At 32.6% G+C, this 21,122-nt stretch overlaps 1 protein-coding gene across 1 annotated transcript in view; it reads right to left on the minus strand.

Moving 5' to 3' along the window:
* The window catches only part of LOC145294098 (fermitin family homolog 2-like), a 160,463-nt gene that overhangs the window by 57,267 nt on the left and 82,074 nt on the right, over window positions 1-21,122 (minus strand). The gene's annotated exons all lie outside the window — the stretch shown is intronic.

Consider the following 21,122-nt stretch of genomic DNA (forward strand, 5'->3'; position numbering starts at 1 on the left):
TGAAGGTATAATCATTTGAATTTGTTCAGGTTTTTTTTTTTTTATTTTATTTTTTTTTTTTAAACAGCCTTTGTTAAAAGTATATTGTTCTATTAAACTTTTGTTTGATTTGACTTTGCTTGTTTTATAAAAAGATAAAGTTTTTCACCCAGCCTTGGAAGATTGTAAAAAAAGTAAATATATAAATAAATGAATAAAATAAATAAAACAACTGCCAAAAGATAAGGGTTTCATTATTTCTAGTCACCACTTGGAAAAATCACTCACAAATGCAACTGTTTCACTTGCAATGTAACACCCATATTTTAGATTTCAATAAATATATTTCAAGGTCTTGTATTACGAATGAGAAACACAATAGCTCTGATAATTCAGATATAGAGAGCGGTTTCTTGAAATGCAAATTAAAAAATGAAGCCGAAACAAAGGATTCCAATTTTACACAATTTTACATTTTTAAAAATTAGATTTTAAAAACCATTTTAATTTTCCTTGTTTTATTTCAATTTATAGTAATATATATATAAAAAAAAAATCACTATATATTAAAGCCAAAGAGTACATAAAGATTGTGTTTTAAACATTCAACAAATTTTACTCTTTCCTAAGTTTCTGTTAACCAAATTAAAATTCTTTCACAATTCTTGTTTTGTTTCTACCAAATATATTTTTTTTTACTCCATTTTAAGGGTATAACATTAGCAGGTTGAGCAATATTGAATTGCTGTACCTAGAAGATATTGAAATTTGTGGCCACTGGCTGTCAGTGAACCGTTTCTCTTATACCAAAGGATACATTTTAAATTTAATTTAGACGGTTTCAAATCTACTTTGAAATTTAGATCACTTTATGTTTATTTTATGATCAAGTAAAAATTGTAATTTTCATTTAAAGAAATCATTCCAGCAAATTTAAAATATACAATTTTACTGAAAAAGAATTTCATATAACTTAATGGCCACTTGGTGCAGGAGAGGAAGTCTACGGATGATGGCTAGCTATTGTGAATTTGGAATAGCAGTGTTTAGGCAAGATAATTCAATATTGCCACAGGTTGAAAATATGATTAGATCTTCTGATAAATGTAGAACTTATACTCTGTTCAACAAGATGCAAAAGAAATTGATTGTTCATTATAATAAATATATTTGAAATTGTGAAAGAATTATGAAGACAAAGATTGACATTGTTGTGTAGGGAAAGGAAACTAAGATTCTGCATTGATAAAGTTTTTTGAAAAATTTTTTTTAAAAATGGTCCAGTCTTCACTGAAAAGTCAAGAAAAAGTCTGCTTGAGAGCAACTTTGAATTTATGCAGGAAATGTTTCGATTAGTTGTTTAAAGTCTATTTTTAAACAAAGTATTTTATTAGTTTGTAAACAGGAAGTGTTTGCACAGAAACAAGTTGTTCTCGTATATCATTCGACTGCCAAAAGTGGGAACTTCCAGTTTACTGAAACCTGTTGGAGCAAAGAAATCAAAAAGAGGTCCGGAATAGGATGGGGTGGGTCAAGAATTGTTAAATTGAACAATTTTTTTTTTTTTTTTTTTTTAGAAAAAAAAAAAAAAAAAAAAAAAAAAAAAATGTTGCTTAGAATAAGTTTCAAATTTGCAAAAAAAAAAAAAAAAAAAAAAAATTTAGGTTGTATGTCTTTATGAACAAACAAAGTAAATAGGCGGAATAATCCAAAGATATTAATCCTAATCACCCACCTTTCAAAAAAAGGTTTTAAATGCGATTTATAAAAATTGCAGAGTCCGACCAGTTTTCCCATGAATGTCGCCTCTGCATATTCCAGTAGATCATGTAAACCACCAGAATACGTCAAGCACTGATAACTTTATAACTTTTAAAGTGCTAGAGGCTCTTCAACAGAATGGAGACGATATTTTGTAGTTGATAAATGGAGTTTTCAGATTTAAAAAAAAAAAAAAAAAAAAAAAAAATGGTTTTAACTGATTTGTTTTTTGTTAATTCTAATAAGTTACAATGGTAGCTTCCAAATTATGCAATCGGAATTACCTGAATATTACTGAATTATTAAACTTTAATCGTGTTAGGTGTAAAATTGCAGCCATCTTGTTTAAATCAAAACGGAAAATTACCATCTTTTTGAACTCTCCTGCGCCTTGTGAGTTTTCATCATATTCTATTTTTTATTTTCTTTAATAATTTTCTACCTTATCGAGTTTCGTAATTTTTGGATCTAATCATCTTAAAAATACAAGGAATACGTAGATACCATTGTTTTCATGTGAAATTCAGTATTATGATTTCCGAAATTTCGTCCCAATAGTGTAGAAGTGCCGTGCCAGAAAAAAAAAAAAAAAAAAAAAAAAAATGACAAAATATTTGCAGTAATTCAATAAAGAAATGGAGTACAATTAAAGACAAAAAAAAAAAAAAAAAAAAAAAAAAAAAAAATTTAAAATCAACCTATGCTAAGTTTCATGAATATATTTTCAGAAAAATGTGTAGCAACAAAAAGACATTTTTTTCGGGGGGGGGGGGGCTGTTCTATTGGTATATCGTTTGTGATGCTCTATCCGAATGTGTGCATACAAGTTGGTTTATATTAATTTATGGGTTTTGAAGTTATTTAAATGACATTTCTTTTTGTCTATCGACAAAGTTTGAGAACAATTTTGCTGGTTTGTTACACTCGTTATGCATTATATTTTCATCGTTGTGTACAAATTAAATTAAAAATAAGATTGCCTTTCAAGGAATATCTCGTTTTAAAAATATTTATTCCTTCTGAATCAAAACATCATAAAACATTAAATCTTCACTTTTGACATTCAAGAAGCAAAATTCTATTCCCCCTTCACTGCTGAAGTCCCTAGATGTCGGAAAGCCTTCTACTCTAATAGCTTCTTCCTTCGGATTGAGATTTTGGAATTCCCTTCATGATGTACTAACATCAAGTTTAAATGTAATGTGAACAGACATTTCACAGCTCAACTCCCCACAATCCCCCGTAGACATAATCTTAAGTAGTAGTCCATTACGTCCAAGTTACAACATGCTATATTTTGTGAGAATAAGAATTAATTTATTGAGATTATATTAATTGAAAAATTAAAACTTCTAGACAGTTTTCTACTGTGTGTGACAAGATTCCATAATATATCTCAAAGAGAGTCCTGTCAAATGGCAGGCGTTTCAAAAAAAAAAAAAAAAAAAAAAAAAAATGGATACTTCTACTCAACAGATTTGGAACACCAAAGAACTTTCCATGGAATATATTAGGGAACACTGTCACACAGACAACTGTGTAGAAGTTTTACTTTTCAAGACAGACATATTTTATATATATATATATATATATATATATATATATATAGCAAAAATGGTAATTAGTAAAAACCTGAAGAAAATGCTTAATACAATTGCAGAGCAAATATACTTTCGGTTTTCTGTTAAAACCTGACAAAGTTATTGGATTGTTGATACGATTCGGTAACCGAAACATGTGTAACTAAGCAGATAAACCCAATTATATGTGCGTGTGTACACTTCAAGTTATTCTAAATGATACCAAATATCCTGCAGTCATACATGCACTTTGGAGTTTAGTGCACCCGAGTGTTGCACAATTTATTTATTTTTTTTTATAATACGAAAAATTTTTTGGATGTTTTTTAACACATTAATATTTACATGTTTCGAACAATCATTTTGATTGTCATATTCACAAGATAATGTTTGCTGTATTCTTCGGCTTTCTTCAGCAATCATTTGTCAAAGTTGAAACATAACACTTATTGTGTAAATATAAGATTTTTTCTTCTCACGCATACAGAGGAAATCAATTCAGATTGAACTTAAAAAAAAGCACAGATGATGTTCATGCCAAAAAGCCATGGAGTCTGTCAAGTTTGACCATGTTCAGACTTATCAGTCCCATGCAGAGTGGAGAAATTCTTATCAAAAATATGTCTGGGAATTTTATCTGTACATCTAACATTCACGGTTATGATATGTCCCAATCTATAGAGTACACGTAGACAATCGATTTTGGTTTTTAAGCAATAGAATCTTATGCAATTACGGAATCCAAAATCAGGTGGGGTAGATTTACATAACTGAACTATTCAGTTGTTGTATATTGCCGTCATGCATTTTATGGATGCCTGGCATAAAAGAAGACCCCACAATGTTATTGTACTACCGTTATGCAAACAAACATACTGATCTCGGTATTCTGGTTATATAGAATCAGAATATATACGGCAATGGAAGTTTATTTGTAAAACTCTTTTAGGAGTTTGTGACATTTCCATTTTATAGACGTTCAATGCAAAACACAAACCAAACAATATTACTGTATCTCCTTTGGAAAGCACCGATACTACACTTGAGGCATTGTGTGCCAGGCAGGCAAAGATGCAAAAAATAGGTTGAGCATGTTTTGCTAGTGAGCACATGTTTGTTTCACCATGCTATTTCAAGGGACAACTGTGGCAAAGCGATATTGCTTAATCGATTAGCTCAAAAGAGAGCATGGATAAGGGAATGAAGTACCATAGAAAACGGATATTTAAGCAGCCACTGGCAGCTTCACCTCTTTGGTATGGAGTGTCTCACTTTAATCATAACCCCCCCCCCATATTTTAGAGTTTTATGTCTGACTTGACACAAAGTGACACCTGATGAAATTCTAAAAATTACTTGCTCTGCATTTCATCTTTAGTGATGGGTCATCCCATCTTAAAAAAGTGGTGGAAGGCGGTTATGTAGTTACGAACATGAAACTGTCTTAGCGTTTATTTTTACAACATGAATAATTTGGGTAATTTATATAAATTGCTAAGAGATACAAATCTAATAAATAACCTAAAATGCTGGACATCTATATATAAATCTCACCTGTGTTTAAATGTATGTATGTATGCCTAAAAACTTTCGACAGAGGCCACAGATTTTCACGAGATCGGTAGCATTTTGAAGCTTCACCCTTCAGATGACAAATATAAAAAAAATTAGCTAAAAACATTACTTCCTTCACCCTCAACTGGCCACTTTTCTACAAGGGGCAGGGGTCGCTTTTTTTTTTCCAATATTTTCAAAAGTCATCCCTTTTTCGATTGACTAGTTTTAATTTAAACTTTCGCCACTTCCAATGGCAATGGACTCAACGGCAAAGATGTCAGTTTTTTTTTTTTTCACATTCTTTTCCTCCTTCGCGGTATGGGTTCGAGCCTGCCTGCTTACTACCACCTTTTTCTTTTTTTTTGCTCAACACACGGCTCCAAACACCTGGGCAATGCCGGGTACCCAGTTTAGTTCTCTCCTAAAAGACGAAAGAGTTTGTAAAATTATGACCAGGCACAAAATTATGTCTGCCACTATCTATTACCCCGAACGCCAAACTTTCAAACAAACCTGCTAATATGAACCAGCAACGGTTATGACTCACAACATTTTAATGTGATGGCAACCATTCAAGTTTGGATGCAAGTCAGATGTGCGGCAGAACTGTATCTCTTATCTACATTGCACTGGAGAATATCACAGAATTTGTATTTGATTCCAAAAGTAAAAGTGGTGAGCCAGAGTCTGGCAGAGAAAAGGGGCAAATGCGATTCGCACCAGTCTGTATCAATCCATTTTATAAAATGGTAAAGATTTTCAGTTTTAATATATAAAAACGTGCATCTGCTTACTGTGCAGTAAACTCATGTGCATGTGCACTACAAACAAGTTAAATCTTTTTTAAATTCTCTACATTTCTGGCCAATCTATACATCCATAATTTTTTTTTTTTTTGTGTATTGATATTCATATTAAAAACCCTCTTTTCTATTTATTTAAAAAGAAATAGAACTTTCTTATATATGGGTCATGGAATTGCATTCATCTGCAAAATGGTCTAGCTAATTTGCATATTCTTTTAAACATTCGTTTTAATTAATTCCCTATTAGTTTTTTCAGTTTTCTTATGGGATGATCATCTATAGTTAACTATTCATCCAGATATTCTACATGATTTATACTTGTGTAATATTTGTGGAAAAAGGTTATAATAAACAAACCTCTATTTTGAAATGTACATTTAAAAATGTTTGCCTACCAAACTCCTGTCAGTTTTTGGTCTACAGACAGGAAACTTCATACATAAAGTATTTGAACCCATGCAAAACTTTATATTTGGGTTTTAGCTGGGGAAGATCAGTGTAGAAGTGTGAAAATTAAAGAAATGGGATTTGCCAGGTGAAGGTTGAACGACTGCATTATGAATATGCATGCCTAACGCAATAGCTATTAGTTCCGGTTTTAATTTTTAGCCTTGTAAACATGTCTTCATCGGTCACACATTAACATCAAAGGAAAAGTAAATCATAAGCTAAATTTTTCGGTTTTGATTCTAGGTGGCGGCACATGAATCATTTTTTTTTTTTTTTTTTTAACTTTTTAAATCATTACTATATATTGGGTCCAATATAATATAAATACGAAATCTGCATTAATCAAAATATATTTAAGCATATTTTATGACCAGGCAATGCCGGATGGCCTGCTAGTAGATTACAAAAACATGCATAGGTTTCAGCTGCCACCAGTTTGTATTTTCTTAATTTTCGAAAAAGAATGAAAGATTTCAGCATCAATACAAGATGGTAGATAGTCATTTCTTTGTACTTTGAGAATTTCTGAAGATGAATATGAAAAATTTGACTGTCGAGAGAGGGGTCAATTTTTTTTTTTTTTTTTTTGATTGCATTTTCACCCCAAACAAGGCACATTGCCACTTTGATGTGGAGGCTACTATCAGGGACATAAGCTACAGGGGTGCTATGTGAAGAGTTGGGCAGCAAGATGTCGGTTCACATTACACTTGAACTTCTGCATGTCAGTACAGTTGGGGACGCAGGGACCCCAAAGGGAATTCCAAAGTCTAGCGGTTCTGGGGAAGAAACTACTGTAGTAGAAGGCTCTCTTGCATCTAGGGATCTCTACTGTGAAGGGGTGGGATTTAGCTGCTTGTCGGGTTTGTCAGGGGTATTTATGTCGAGGGGGCACAAGTGCTTGCAGTTCGTCAGCGCAGTCACCGTTAAAGTACTTGTAGAAAAGGCAGAGGGATGCAACATTTCGTCGATGGGACTGAGGCTGAAGCTTAGCTGACAATTCAGGACTTATCAGATTGGCGACTCTTTTGAACCTTGTCTAGGAGCGAGAGACTAGTGACAGATGCACCAGCCAAAATATGACAACAATACTCCATACATGGGCGAATGGCAGCCTTATAGAGGTACAGGATACTTTTGGGCGTTAGTAGCTTTCTAGCATGGTAGAGAGAACCTACCTTTTTTGCAGCGGTCCTGGCAAGGCTCTCAATGTAATCGTTCCAACTTATGTTTCCTGTGAAAGGCAGAGGAGTTTAAAAGATGTACTTTCAGATAAAAAGTCATTGGCCATTGCTATTGGCGGTAGGGAAGGTTTCTTGTAATTATTAAAGGAAACAAGTTGTCTTGGCAGCATTGAATGTGACCATCCATTTTTGTCCCCATTCCCATACGGATCGGAGGTCATCCTCTAGTGTTTCTGCCATTTCTTTAGATATGTGTTCATTTGTTTTCCTGTCATGCCTGTTACAGAGCATGGTGTCGTCAGCATACATACCCATCTCACAGACAATTTTGTCAGGGAGGTCATTTATGAATACTAGGAATAACAGAGGTCCAAGGATAGACCCCTGAGGCACTCCTGCATTTATATCATATTGTTCAGATGAACGACCGTCAAGGACAACCTGGATTTTTTTCTTATTTAAGAAGGATTTAATTATGTTATGTATTCTTCCCATGATGCTGTATGATCTGATTTTCTTAAGACCCTAATGCCATACCCTGTCAAAAGCCTTAGATATATCTAGAGCTACCGCTCTACCTTCCCCCGCTTTGTCCAGTGACTGATATATACGTTCTGAGATTACAGTTAGGATGTCTGCTGTGGAACAGGCTTGCCTAAATCCATATTGTTGGTCAATCAGAAGTTAGGCATCTGTAAGGTGATGGACTAGAGCTTGGTTAATTATGGTCTCAAATATTTTGGCAAAAAGTGGAAGGAGGCTAATGGGGCGATAATTTACTGGGTCAGTTCTTTCGCTAGAATTCTTGAAAACTGCCACTACAGAAGCAGTTTTCCAGCAGGCAGAAAAGCAAGATTCCTTAAGGCATTTGTTGTAAAGTTTGGAGAGAACTGGAGCTACTTCAGCGGAGCACTTTTTTAATAGCACAGCCGGGATGAGATCAGGTCCACATGCTTTTGCAGTGTCAAGCTTTCTTATGATAGTATGCACCTGAGCAGGGTTGATTTTCAGATCATCTAGTGTGGCATCTGTCCGCAAAGGAAAGTCAGGGAGGAGGTGGTTAGAGTCCAGTGTGGAGTTGGAAGCAAACTGTCTGGCAAGCATGTTAGCTTTCTCAGTTGCAGAGCAAACAACCTCATGATTGTTGGAAAGTGGGGGAATTGTTGATTGCCCATTATTTACTACACTGTTGTAGATTTTCCAGAAGTCTTTAGTTCCTAATTTCTGTGCTTCGATGCATTTTTTTTGTGGTTTCAGTAAATTCTCTTAGCTGTTGCTATTTCTTTCTTCTATGTACTTCTGCCTGTTTGAACCGGACTTATGTTGGTTAAATTTGCGGTACGCATGCTGCCTTTGCACTATGGCAGCTGCACAAGTTGAAGTGAACGATTGGGGAGAGTGGGTTTGCTATAGAATGTGTGTGGGAATATGTGCTTCAATTGCCACTTTGAACCATTCAGTGGTCTCATTTGCGCACTGTTCAGCAAGAAGTGAAAGAAAGTCCCTGATGAGGGACCTGATAGCTTTATAATACCTCGTTGTTTAAGAAAAAGAAAATATAGTAAAATGCATAGTACATTTATTGGCAGTCAGGCTATTCCAGCAAGGGAATGTCCATCTGATGTCATTTTCATTTTTTTTTTTTTTTTTGCTATTGTTGAATTTCAAGACAATGATTCAATGGATAATTTTGCTTTTTCAATTTTGATGATCCACAAAATATTGAAATTGTTTGCATAATTAAGTCGACTTTTTATGCAATGTAAATATGAAGTTGATGTTAGTTAATATCCAAATTTGCAATTTTTCTAAAACTGATTTTTTTTTTTTTTTTTCCAAAAAAAAAAAAAAAAAAAAAAATTTTTAGATAATTTTAATGTTTTAGAAAATTCATGTGAAGACTGAGAACTTAAAAGCTGAAGAAATTAGGAGTTGCTGAATATAAGTTTAAAAAAAAAAAAAAAATTACCAAATTTTCAAAATGGCTCATTTATTCAAATGCATGTAAAGGTCTGGAGAGATAAACATTTATAGAAATGATCCGACAACAAAAAGATGCAATGAAAACTTGAAAACAGAATTTTCAGGTCAAACCTTCATTGGAATGAGCCAACAGGATATCAACCAACAACTAAGGAATACCCCCCTTTCAGAGATTAAAATCTCTGAAAGTTTAATCAGTAAACAAATTTATTTTGCACCCCCTCGTCCTTTCAGTCCTTGTAAGAAATGGAAAATGTGTTCGTATAAATTGATAATCAAGATCCATTTTTACAAGACAATATACATAGTAAGCAGAAACTTCTCAAATACAATAGAACCCCGGGATACGGCATTAAAAATTAGTAACAAAATACAGTACAGTATATAATACACATGTATATAATCAAATAACGTAACACAGTAAGGCAGAGCAAATACTGCAACCAGGGGCCCGGAAAAACATAGTATTCTACATCGTAACCTGGGGGGAAATTCTAGGGAGCACCGTATCCCGGGGTTTTGTATTTAAGAACCAGATATTTTAATCTAGTAACATACTTGGTAAATGCGTTTTTTCAATTAGGTCAAACTTGCATGAAGGAGTTAGTATTCAAGAATTCCAACACTGCTGATAGTCGTGTTGGTTCATGGACCAACAGAAACCCTCTTTTGTAAGTACAAAAAATATTTTTATATATATTCTTGTAGATTAGTAAATATTAAGATTCAAAAGAATTTTTTTTTTTTTTTAGATACTTTTGTATACATGAATAGAGCAGTTTATCAAGTGACCGTCACAAATTAGAACAGATAGTTAAATGCTATAAGACTGAAATAAGAGTAGCTGAAGTTTGTTTGGAATTTCTGCAACAAATGTTCAACTGTAAATAGACAAGTTGTGTATTTCAGCTGTGTGTAATTGAAAAAATAAAATATCAACTACATTGAAGGGATTTGTATTGAAACAGTCATCCCGATAAAAGAAAAAAAAAAATTTCAGTGACATCTCCTCCTCTCCCATAAACATCAAATTATACAAAGGTGGTTGCTATTCTCGACACTCTCACGAAAGATGGACCAGAGATAAAGAAAACTGGAGCACAAGAGCAAAATTCTGACAGCGTTTATTTACAGACACGCTTCATAACCGTTGATGTAAGTAGGCAGACACATTCTGCGCAATCAAAAGTATTTGAAAATTGAAGTAAACAGATTTATGCAGAGAAGAAAAAAAATCTCCATTTTGATAAGACATGAAATGAAACGTGCAAAATAAACTGAGACCCGAAATAATTAGAATATTTTCAAAGTATATGCTTTTTTTTTTTTTTCAAAGGGAATCACCACTTATGAAGCCCTGAAACCCACTCAAGGATTAGGGTTAATGAATATAAGGTGGAAGTGTAGTAATTGTAAATGGTCTATGTTGGGTAGAATTTGATTATTTAAGGAGACGGTTTAACAAAAACTTGTTTACATTGGACTTGAAGGCTACGATATTGTAGTGGGACAGGAAGCAGGCCAACAGAACAGTGTTCCACAAACAGGCAGTTCAAGGAAAGAAGCTTTGTTCGTGGCATCTGCATTTAGATTTAAGCCCATATAAAGTTATGGAAATTGCTAATAGGGGTTGTAACTAGTCGAGTTTTCTTTTTGTACAAGTCAGGCAAAAGACAGCAACTAACCAGGTTAAAAAAATCTTGTTCAGATTTTGTTTTTCATAGAGAAAAATAAATGGCTCAAGGCAATTTGACAGGGTTTGGTAGAAATTATATATATATATATATATATATATATATATCTAATATAAAGCTGTGTGTGTGTGTGTTTGGTCACAAATAGGCTCCTATACGGTTGACTATTTTAAAAAACTGATTACACATAATGATAGATGTATCGAGACACAAGAATGGGTATGTTTGATCTGGCAGAACAGTGGTTCATTAAAATTGTGGGGTCTGCGTACGCGCCTGGTCCACAAAGTATGGAAATAAAAAATTTGAAAATTAAAAACTTTTACAAGTGTTTTTGATATAGATGTACATAAGAATTCTTTGATAAGTATGTTTTAACTTAAATAGGGATGGTATAATTGTGTGGTCTGCGTTCACACCTGACCTCCATAGAATGGAAATAGGCACAAACTTTAATAAAGACTTTTCATATATCTGCGTAAGTATACTTTGATAATCATTTTTCAGTTTGAAGAAATATGGTATAATAAAATTATGGGGTGTTCGTTCGCACCTGACCTCCATAGAATGGAAATATGTCACAATGTTTAATAAGGTGTTTTAATATAGATCCACAGAATATTGTGGTAAGTGTTTCAGTGTGAACAGGTATGGTATAATAAATTATGGGGTTTATCTATTTTATTTTTACTTTCATCATATTTTGCTTTGGTTTTGATACCCCCAAACTCGAAGCTATCTCTTTACAACCCTTCCTTTTCATAACCTATCAAACTCTCATAAATCAGAGTCCATTTTCTGTAGGTTGTTTTTGAACCCAGTCCATGACGGGTACTTTTTCTAGTATATATATATATATATATATATATATATATATATATATATACATACATACATACACTAGCAAATATACCCATGCTTTGATTGGGACTTTGCTGTATACGCCCGGGTACTTGCTTTGCGGGCACCCTTGCAGTAAGTGGATGTTGTAAGAGCCACACCAAATATGACCTTATCGTTTGATCTGAACTTTGAAAAACGGTGTGCACCATCCCCAGGTTGGAGATCATGATCAATTCAGTGGAGTGGGCTGTAGGAGAGTGTGTATGTGTGTGTATATATATATATATATATATATATATATATATATATGCTATGACCTTGACTTACCTAGGAAAATGTGATACATCCCTAGGTGATGGACCATCATGCCCAGTTTGGTCATGATTGGTCCAGTGGTGTGGGCTGTAGAAGAGTTGTACACACAGACACACGAACGCTACTTATATATATATATATATATATATATATTAGTAGAACCTGGGATACGGTGGCCCTTGGATATTACTTTTTTTCAGATTAGAATGTGAAATCTGATGTTTTCCGGCCCCTAGTTACGGTATTTGTCCTGCCTTACGGTGCAATTTAGGTCATTTGATTATATACATGTGTATTATATACTGTCCTATATTTTGTTACTAATTTTTAATGCCATATCCTGGAGTTCTAATTATACACACACACACACACACACACACACACGAGTATAAGGACAGAACAAAGTCCTTATGAATGCATATGCAGTAAGATCCTCTCATATATATATATATATATATTTTTTTTTTTTTTTTTCAGGTCATGCAACTATTTCTAGCAATATTAAGTATGATTGGGTGTGTCCTAGAAACAAGTTTCATTATTTCCTTCAAAACCAAAAGTCTTATATTTATATAGATACAATAAAAGAGAACATTAAACAAGTAAATGTTATCTTTTTCCAATTAACTTGAAATTAGTGTCAGCATTTTATAAAGTAAATAGTTTTTTTTTCTATTTAAATAAAGTGATGTTACAAGTAAAATACTTTTGTACCGGACATTTGGTAATAAAAAATAGCAAATAAGATTTTTCTTTCTTCAAAATCAACATCATTAGAACATTGTAGTAAATGAAAGATTTAACCACCAAAAGAAATTTGCAATTTGAGAAAACATGAAACAGATGAAAAATAAACATTAACCCTCTTAGTGCAACCATCGCAAAATTGTAAGGTCTTCTACCTTTAATAGCAGACTATACTATATATTTGTGTCTGAAAACTGCCTTGTTAGCACATATATATTCTATTAATAATTTAACAATTGACTAATCACAACTTTCTATGAGCAGGCAGTCAATCTCATTCAAGATGGCTGCCATCACAATATGCAAATTAGTCAAGTTTTGCAATTTATTTTGATAGTTTTGTGCTACAAATGTCATACATATTGTTTGGGTATACAATAAAAAGGCTTAGTTTGTAGAATCGTTTTAAAAGTGTAAAATTATTTTGGAAAATAAAAACAACCATTTGAATTTTGTTTTTATAGAAGTCTTAAAAAAAGACTTTTGTATCCATCATTGAAGGAAGAAATACATTAAATACATAAATCCTATAAAATCCTAATTGTTAAAAATTGTTTTTTTGTTTATTAACTTTAAACATAAACAGAGATTTTTGGAAAATTTAAATATGTTGCAAAATTTGTCTCATCACAAAATATCAGATCTTAACTTTTAGAAATGGAAAACATTAATAAATTGCCAACAATAAAAGATGCCATGACCGGAAATCGAAACCAAAACCTTGAGACGATCAGTCTGAGCTCTACTTGAACCTTTGAAGCTCTACTTTATAAAGATTTCCATCAAATTATTGTTTTAGCATGACGTCAATTTACGATTTATGCCAGTTTTCAAAATGACCTCTAACATAAATGATAAAAATTTGTAGATATTGATAGCATTGAAAATTTAATGGTCTAAAAACAACAAGTACTGAATTTAGTTCATATATATATATATATATATATATATATATTTTATATGAACTAAATTCAATTTTTATTACATGGGTTTTGAAACATTGGTAGAAGAGAGAAAACTAATTGGTCCTTTCCTTCCAAACAAAGGAGTTCAGAGAAGTAAGGGATAGGCAATATGTAGTCAAGTTGTGTAACGTTTAATGCGGTTTCAAAATGCATATAACGTACACGAATCTTGAAACATGATTTAAAAACATTTTGAATCCATAAACAATTAAATAGCTCTACCTTATTGAATAAGTATTGAACTTCATTCGCAAGGTTGGAATAACAGATTGTTTTAAATGAATCTTTCTAGAAGTGATGATGAAAAGAGGAAGCAAAGAAACCACACAGTGCATACTTAGACACAAAACTTAAGATTGAACCCACTTTTTATTTTCAAAGAAAATTTTTTTTTTTTTTTTTTTTTTTAAATATCTGAACAGAGACAAAAATGCTTGAAACACGATTTAAAAAGAAAATGTCTAATACTAAATAAACAAAGTTTTGAAAGTAAATGTTGGTAGCACCACTTCTGTAAATATATATTCTCGCATAGGAACCATATACTACAATCAAACAGTGCTTCTATCAGGATTGTAGAGTCTAAGGTTCTGAAAGGAGTCTTGAGAATGCTAGGAGTCGTTTTAATCTCTGAAGAATCAACAGTGTGAATATTGGGGAAGTTGACCTTATACTTTCAGGTTCTGCAATCCTGGTTTCTATGAAGATTTTGGAAAGTTCTCCATTAGTTGCTTTAATAATAATAAAAAAAAAAAAAATTTTTTTCAAGAAACTAATCAACGCAAAATCACAAAACTAATAAACACAGCTGGGTTTAGATTTATCAGGTGGATCATCTAAAAAAAAAAAAAAAATTCTGCCCGGGTCCACCCCCTTAAATTCATTTCTTCCACCTGCTGTTTGGATACACTATATCACTATATACTAATAATGCCCCTCAAGGTAACATCTTAATATAAGTATTAAGTGTGTTTGTATGTGCATGCAATATATATATATATGTGTGACCTTATCTGACCGAATCTACCAAACTTCTGTCAATTTTTGGTTTACAGATTTGAGACTGTGTGTATATATATATATATATATATATAGGATTTGGACTCATGAAATAAATTTGATTTGGTTTTTAGCCAGTAAAAATAGCTAAAAGGGTAAAAATTGAAAATTGGAACTTGGCAGGCATAAGTCGATCTAAAGCTTCTCTATGCATGTGCAAATATACATTTATACATAATTGTTGATTAATTTTTACATCTTTTATATAAAAAAATATTGTGTCCATGTTACTTGTTGCCTAGAATATATATTCCATAAGTTCAATAGTTTAAGATTCTGACCAAGCAGATTGATGAGCACCGATCAGTAAAAAAAAATAAAAAGATAAAATCATGTGCCCATTATATTCCAAAATTCTTAATGATCGGTTTATTAGTTTTGAAGATTATCCTGCATAACAATACAAGATTTTTGTGGTATAGAATTTAATTAGTTTAAAAATAAAAAAAGTAAATCAGAGACATTATATAAGAATCAAATAAGCAAAAGGCTATTCGACTAAAATCAAAAGTCGAAAAAAAAGAAAAAAAAATCCGACTAAAAGATAGAAAATTGTAACTTAATTGACCCACTTTTGAATGAAACAATAACGTTCAAGTTATTTGTACATTACGCCAGGTGTGCATATATATATATATATATATATATATATATATACACACACACACAATTTTTTTTTTTTTTTTTTTATATATAAACAAATTTTCAAGGTCACGACACTGCACAGGCTAATATTTCGGGCAGATGGTCGGTTAAAATCATGTCCTCATCAGGCAACTTAAAAAAAAAAAAAAAAATGGATTGCTTTCCAATTTTGTGTGTGTGTGTGTGTGTATATATATATATATATATGGGGTAGTTAAAGGAAGAAAATATCAATTCTTTAAAAGGAAACTTATCAGAATAACGCAAAGCTCAACAAATTGATTTGAAGCTTATATGGAAATCAATAAAGAAAGAAAATGGTATAAAACCATAATATAAATTTATTCATTCAATCAATAAGGGTATACATCAACTACGGGTGTAGGGTAAGTGAGGACTCTTTATATCATGGTAATTCGAAGCCTAATACTTTGTATCAGAAGAGGAGAGAAGATGCTAAACATAATAGGGATGCGATGTCTAGCGATATTTAAATTAGGAGCAAAACAAAATATTGCTGTTTGGGGGAAACTAAATTGATCTAATACAGGAGTATAGTATTTATTAAACACAGAAGAAACCAGTCCTCAAAATGCTTGTGTGTCTTTACGTAGAAATAAATTGTTAATTTTTCCTCTTCGAGATTCTCATTTCAATCTCATGTCAACACTGAAAGAAAATTATACAGACTCAAATTCTAAATATTTTATTAGAAAGATTCCAAAGAATGTCCTTGTAAACTTACTTCATGATTATTCCTGAATTAATCTAGTTTATTCATATAATCTATTAAAATAAAAAAAATTAGACAAAAAAAAAAAAACATTAGTGAATTAGTTATGCATATTTTCCCAACAAAAACAAGGTCAAAGTACTCAAAAATACATTAAAAGATTGCTTATTAGCATTAGTCTTTCAATTGTTTCATTCAACTCATAACTAGCAAATGAAAATAGTCCAGTGGAATGTTTACCTTCACACCCATAATTTAATTTTTTACAGCTGGCCTAAAATTAAGCATCAGAAAAAAACGGCCTCCACCCTGCAACGTTTTGATGAGTTTTTTTTTATTTCTTGGCTGAAGGTTATTTTGATTTTAAATTCAAATAAAACTTAATATTTTAGCATTCTATCATCGCCATTAGAAGCTCCGTCCATCGGTCAATTAGCCATGCTTAAGTTTCAAATGCCATCTTCATTACTACATACGTAGATGGTATAGATACAAGGATTATTTGATTTTTTTCAGAATACAAAACCCAGAACTATTCTTCCAATTACTTTAAGTGATAATTAAAAGTTAAGTTTGCCAAGTCATGTTTTTCAAAATGGCTGATATAGGGACATTGCTGAAATAAAATGAACAGGGTCATTTTTATAAAGTAGACAAATCCTTAACTTCTGATTGCTAATTTGACCCTATACTTTAAAAGATGGAAAGTGGAGAGACTTCTTAAGAGAAAAAAAAAAAAGTAGACTCCCAATTGTTGTTAGTGTGTGAAAGTGTTAAAAACGGTATTTTCCACATAAGGTTAGATTAAGCAGAAAAGTGGAAAATTCCATAAAGTTAAAAGATTAGAATTAGAGCTACATGCAAGATATGTAATCACGAACGATAAGTACAAAGCGAAATGTGGCAAAGAGAGAAAAGCTATCCTCTTTGACAAATGTCAGGGCTATGGTTCAATAGATTTATGATATACATCTTAACTGATGCAATTCTGATTCCCTGCTATCAAATTTAAAAGTGCTCGAAGCCAAATCCTACAATAGTATGGATGCATTGAACAAAACTCGGGATAGTTTTGTTGGTCCGACTTCTGCGTCTTCCATACCTCTAATCACTAACAAATTTTCAAGCCACACACAAGCCAAGCATGCAAGGCCCTCTTCTATGAGTGAAAAATTTACTTTCATGATGACTAATATTTGCGCAAAATTTCAAAAAGACCCAAGATGGTCATCGAGAAAAGTGCGAACAGACAAAGAATTTTGAGGCAATTTTACCCTTGTAATGGCCCGGGTTATCCCAGAAAACCCGTTCTGGCAAAAATTTACTTTCACCATGACCAATGCTTGTGCAAAATTTCTTAAAAATCCAAGGCATGGAAGACTTGGAATGACTCAAAGATGATCAAGCATAGTGGCACATTGAATGGTAAAGATCGTATTTCATGGAGAAAGTTGCTTTGTGGTCATGCTCGATGTGCAACTCAGATCAGAGGTAGAAAAGACATGTTAAACAAAGAACATTTTGAATTTCTAAGATAGCCACTAAATTAGCCAATTCCTGCTTGAAATTTTCAAATGTTTATATATATATATATATGTGCGTGTGATGGGATGACTTTCCTCAAATGTATCAAGATATTACAATTTCTTGTATTAAAAATGTATAATTATTACTACTAAAAACATTGCAATAAAATTAGAATATAAAAATGTCTTTTTTTAAGAGTTTCTGGAGAGTTCTAAATATGGACTATAAAAATGTTCTTTTTTTTTAGAGCTTCTGGAATGTTCTATATTGTGGTGTTCCATTTGGAGTGTTTCTGGAAGTTTCCATTCACCAAAACTATGAAAGATCGCTGATAGTGTCAACTCTTCAGTTAGTGAATCAGATTGAGTTGTTAAGCCGCTCGAGGGTGTCAGACACCAATATTTCCTGGGATCCAAATCCAGTCCAAAGGAATCTTATAGAAAGAATCAATTTACAAAAAAAAACAACAAAAATAAACTGGCATTTAGTAACTATAAAGATTTTCTAACCTTTCTGACCAAAGAAATAGTTATTAATTCTCAATAACTGTCTTCAAAATGTAAACTAAACTGAATTTAAGAACTTGCTTAAATCCCTTAAATTATTTGTACATTTTTGCTTCTATGTACAATACTTTTTATTTTAACTTAAACTCTGAATTTTAGGTTTATAATATATATATATATATATATATATATATATATATATATATATATATATATATATACACACACACACAATATCAAGAACAAAAGCTACTTGAGGACAAGAGTTAATCACACTGTCAGTTGAGTAACAATACTATGAGAGGACTGAACATGAATGTAAGGGAAAAATTTAATAGGTATGGCTCAATAAGTATTTGTTAACATTGAAGATAACTATGTTGTAAGCTGCAGAAAATCAATCCCATGGCAATGTCTTCCAAAGAAGGTTCTTGGAAAGAAACTGGAAATTCCATTTGGTTTTAGGTACACAAAGAAAAGTTGGTGATAATACGTTCTACAGATGAGGAGTTTCTCAGGAGTTTGGAATTGTCTCATCAATCAAGCTAAAGTCTTCATGATTGATTTACCCCTGGGAAAAACATCCCTTCTCAAAAATCAATCATAACCAGTGCCGTGGGATTTCAGAGTGACACTTTGGAATGCCAAGATCATTCAAAACCATCCAAATGCCTGCCACTCTGACAAAGTTTCTTCATCCAAGGAAAAAATTTCCTTGAAAATATTTTGCAATATTCTTTCATTATATTTCCAAGATATAAATTATTTTATTATTTTAATTTAAAGTGACTATTTAAAAAAAAAAAAAAATTATACATACACACGCAGGGGTGAGAGTCTGCCCTGTCGTAAAATATGCTTAAATATATTTTAATTTGTCCTGATTTTGTATATATTATAGAGTCATGATTTAAAAAATAAATAAATAAATAAAATATTTGGGTGCTAGCAGCTAGAATCGAAACTGAAAGCAAAACTAACATTCAAAGCTGGTGACGTTACCACTGTACCAACGTGACAAACATATGAACTTATTATAAATAAACTAAGATGAATGTACAAAATGTATAATTTTTTTTTTTAATTTGGACCCATTTTTGACCACTTAGAATAGTTTTTAAGTCACTAAAGATCCATAAAAGAATGGTCGATAAAAAAATGAAATCATTCGAAGCCCCTAGCACCACTTTTAGTTTCAGAAGAAATAGTTTTTGAAGATATGGAAACGGACAGAAACCTTTTTATATATTAGATCTATACTCCTATAAATTTGATTTTTTTTTTTATGTACTGATATTCATATTAAAAACACTTTTCTATTTATTTAGAACGAAAATAAAACATATGGGTTGTAAAATTGCATTCATCTGCAAAAGATCTAATTTGCATATTCTTTTAAACATTCATTTTAATTCATTCTCTATTAGTTTTTTTTTTGGGGGGGGTTTCTTGTGGGATGATCATTTTTTTTTTTTTACATGGGGGTCACCACTTATTAAGGCCCGGAGGCCACTCAAGGATAAGGGTTATTGTGTGTACAGTAATCAAGAGATAGTATTGTAGTAATCATTAGTATTGGAGATTTGATAGAGTATCTTACTTAAGGGGGCGGTTTATCAGGAATTTGTTTATGTTGGATTTGAAGACATCCAAGTTGTAGTCAGGTGGGAAACAGGCGAACGGAAGAGAGCTCCACAATCGTGCACTTCTGAGCAAGAAGCTCTGCTCATGGAATCTACGTTTGGATTTAGGCACAGATAAAGAGTGGGGAAAATTATTGACAGTAGTTTTAGCCAGACGGGTGTTTCTTGTGAAAGATTGGTGAGAGGGGGGGGCGAAAGATTGGAGCTCAGACGAGCATTTGCCATGGAAATAATGATAAAACAAAGACAGGCTCGCAACATCTCTTCTGTGGGAGAGAGGCTGCAGGGAAGAGAAAAGGGCATCCCCACCAAACCACAAAGTCTATTTTGTACTCTGTCAAGGCAGGCTAGGCTGTTTTTAGCAGCTCCTGCCCAGATGTGGCAGCAGTACTCCATCCTTGGACGTACTTGGCTTTTATACAGATAGAGAATTGCATCAGTAGTGAGATCTTCTAGAGCGGTAGAAGGATCTCACCATTTTCCCAGCGTCACTGGCAACAGATTTGATGTACGTGTTCCATTTCAGATCAGGAGTAAAAGTCAAACCCAGAAGCTTGTCAAAACATGGAGCCTCCCCAAAACGAGAGCCATCCATTTCAATTGATGCTAGATGGGGATCAGAGTGTTGATGATGTAAAGATAGAAGTTTGGTTTTGGATGCATTAAAAGTGACCAGCCACCTCTTCCCCGATTGTACCATGCGCTCAAGATCAGAGGAGAGAGAATTAGAGAGAACTTTGTCATTTACGGCCTTTGATGTGTTGCCATAGATGGTTGTGTCATCAGCATAGATGTCAACGAATGATTTAAGTATGCGTTTTGGGAGATCATTGATGCAGATCAGAAAGAATTGGGCCCAGGATGGACCCCTGGGGGACTCCAGCATTAATACTGTCGGCCTCTGATTTCTGCCCATCAACCACTACTCTTATGAACCTATCGGAGAGAAATGATTTAATGATTGAGAAAACAACTTTAGTTAACTATTACATGTCATTATATTCATGCAGATATTCTACATTTATATTTGTGTAATATTTTTTTAAAAAAAGTTATAGTAAACACAAACCTTTATATATAAATGTTAAAATTTTGCCTACCATACTGTCAGGTTTTTGTCTACATACATGAAACTTAATATATAG

This window comes from Euprymna scolopes, chromosome 15 (assembly GCF_053919585.1).
Source record: "Euprymna scolopes isolate OS-2025 chromosome 15, ASM5391958v1, whole genome shotgun sequence".
NCBI lineage: Eukaryota > Metazoa > Mollusca > Cephalopoda > Sepiida > Sepiolidae > Euprymna > Euprymna scolopes.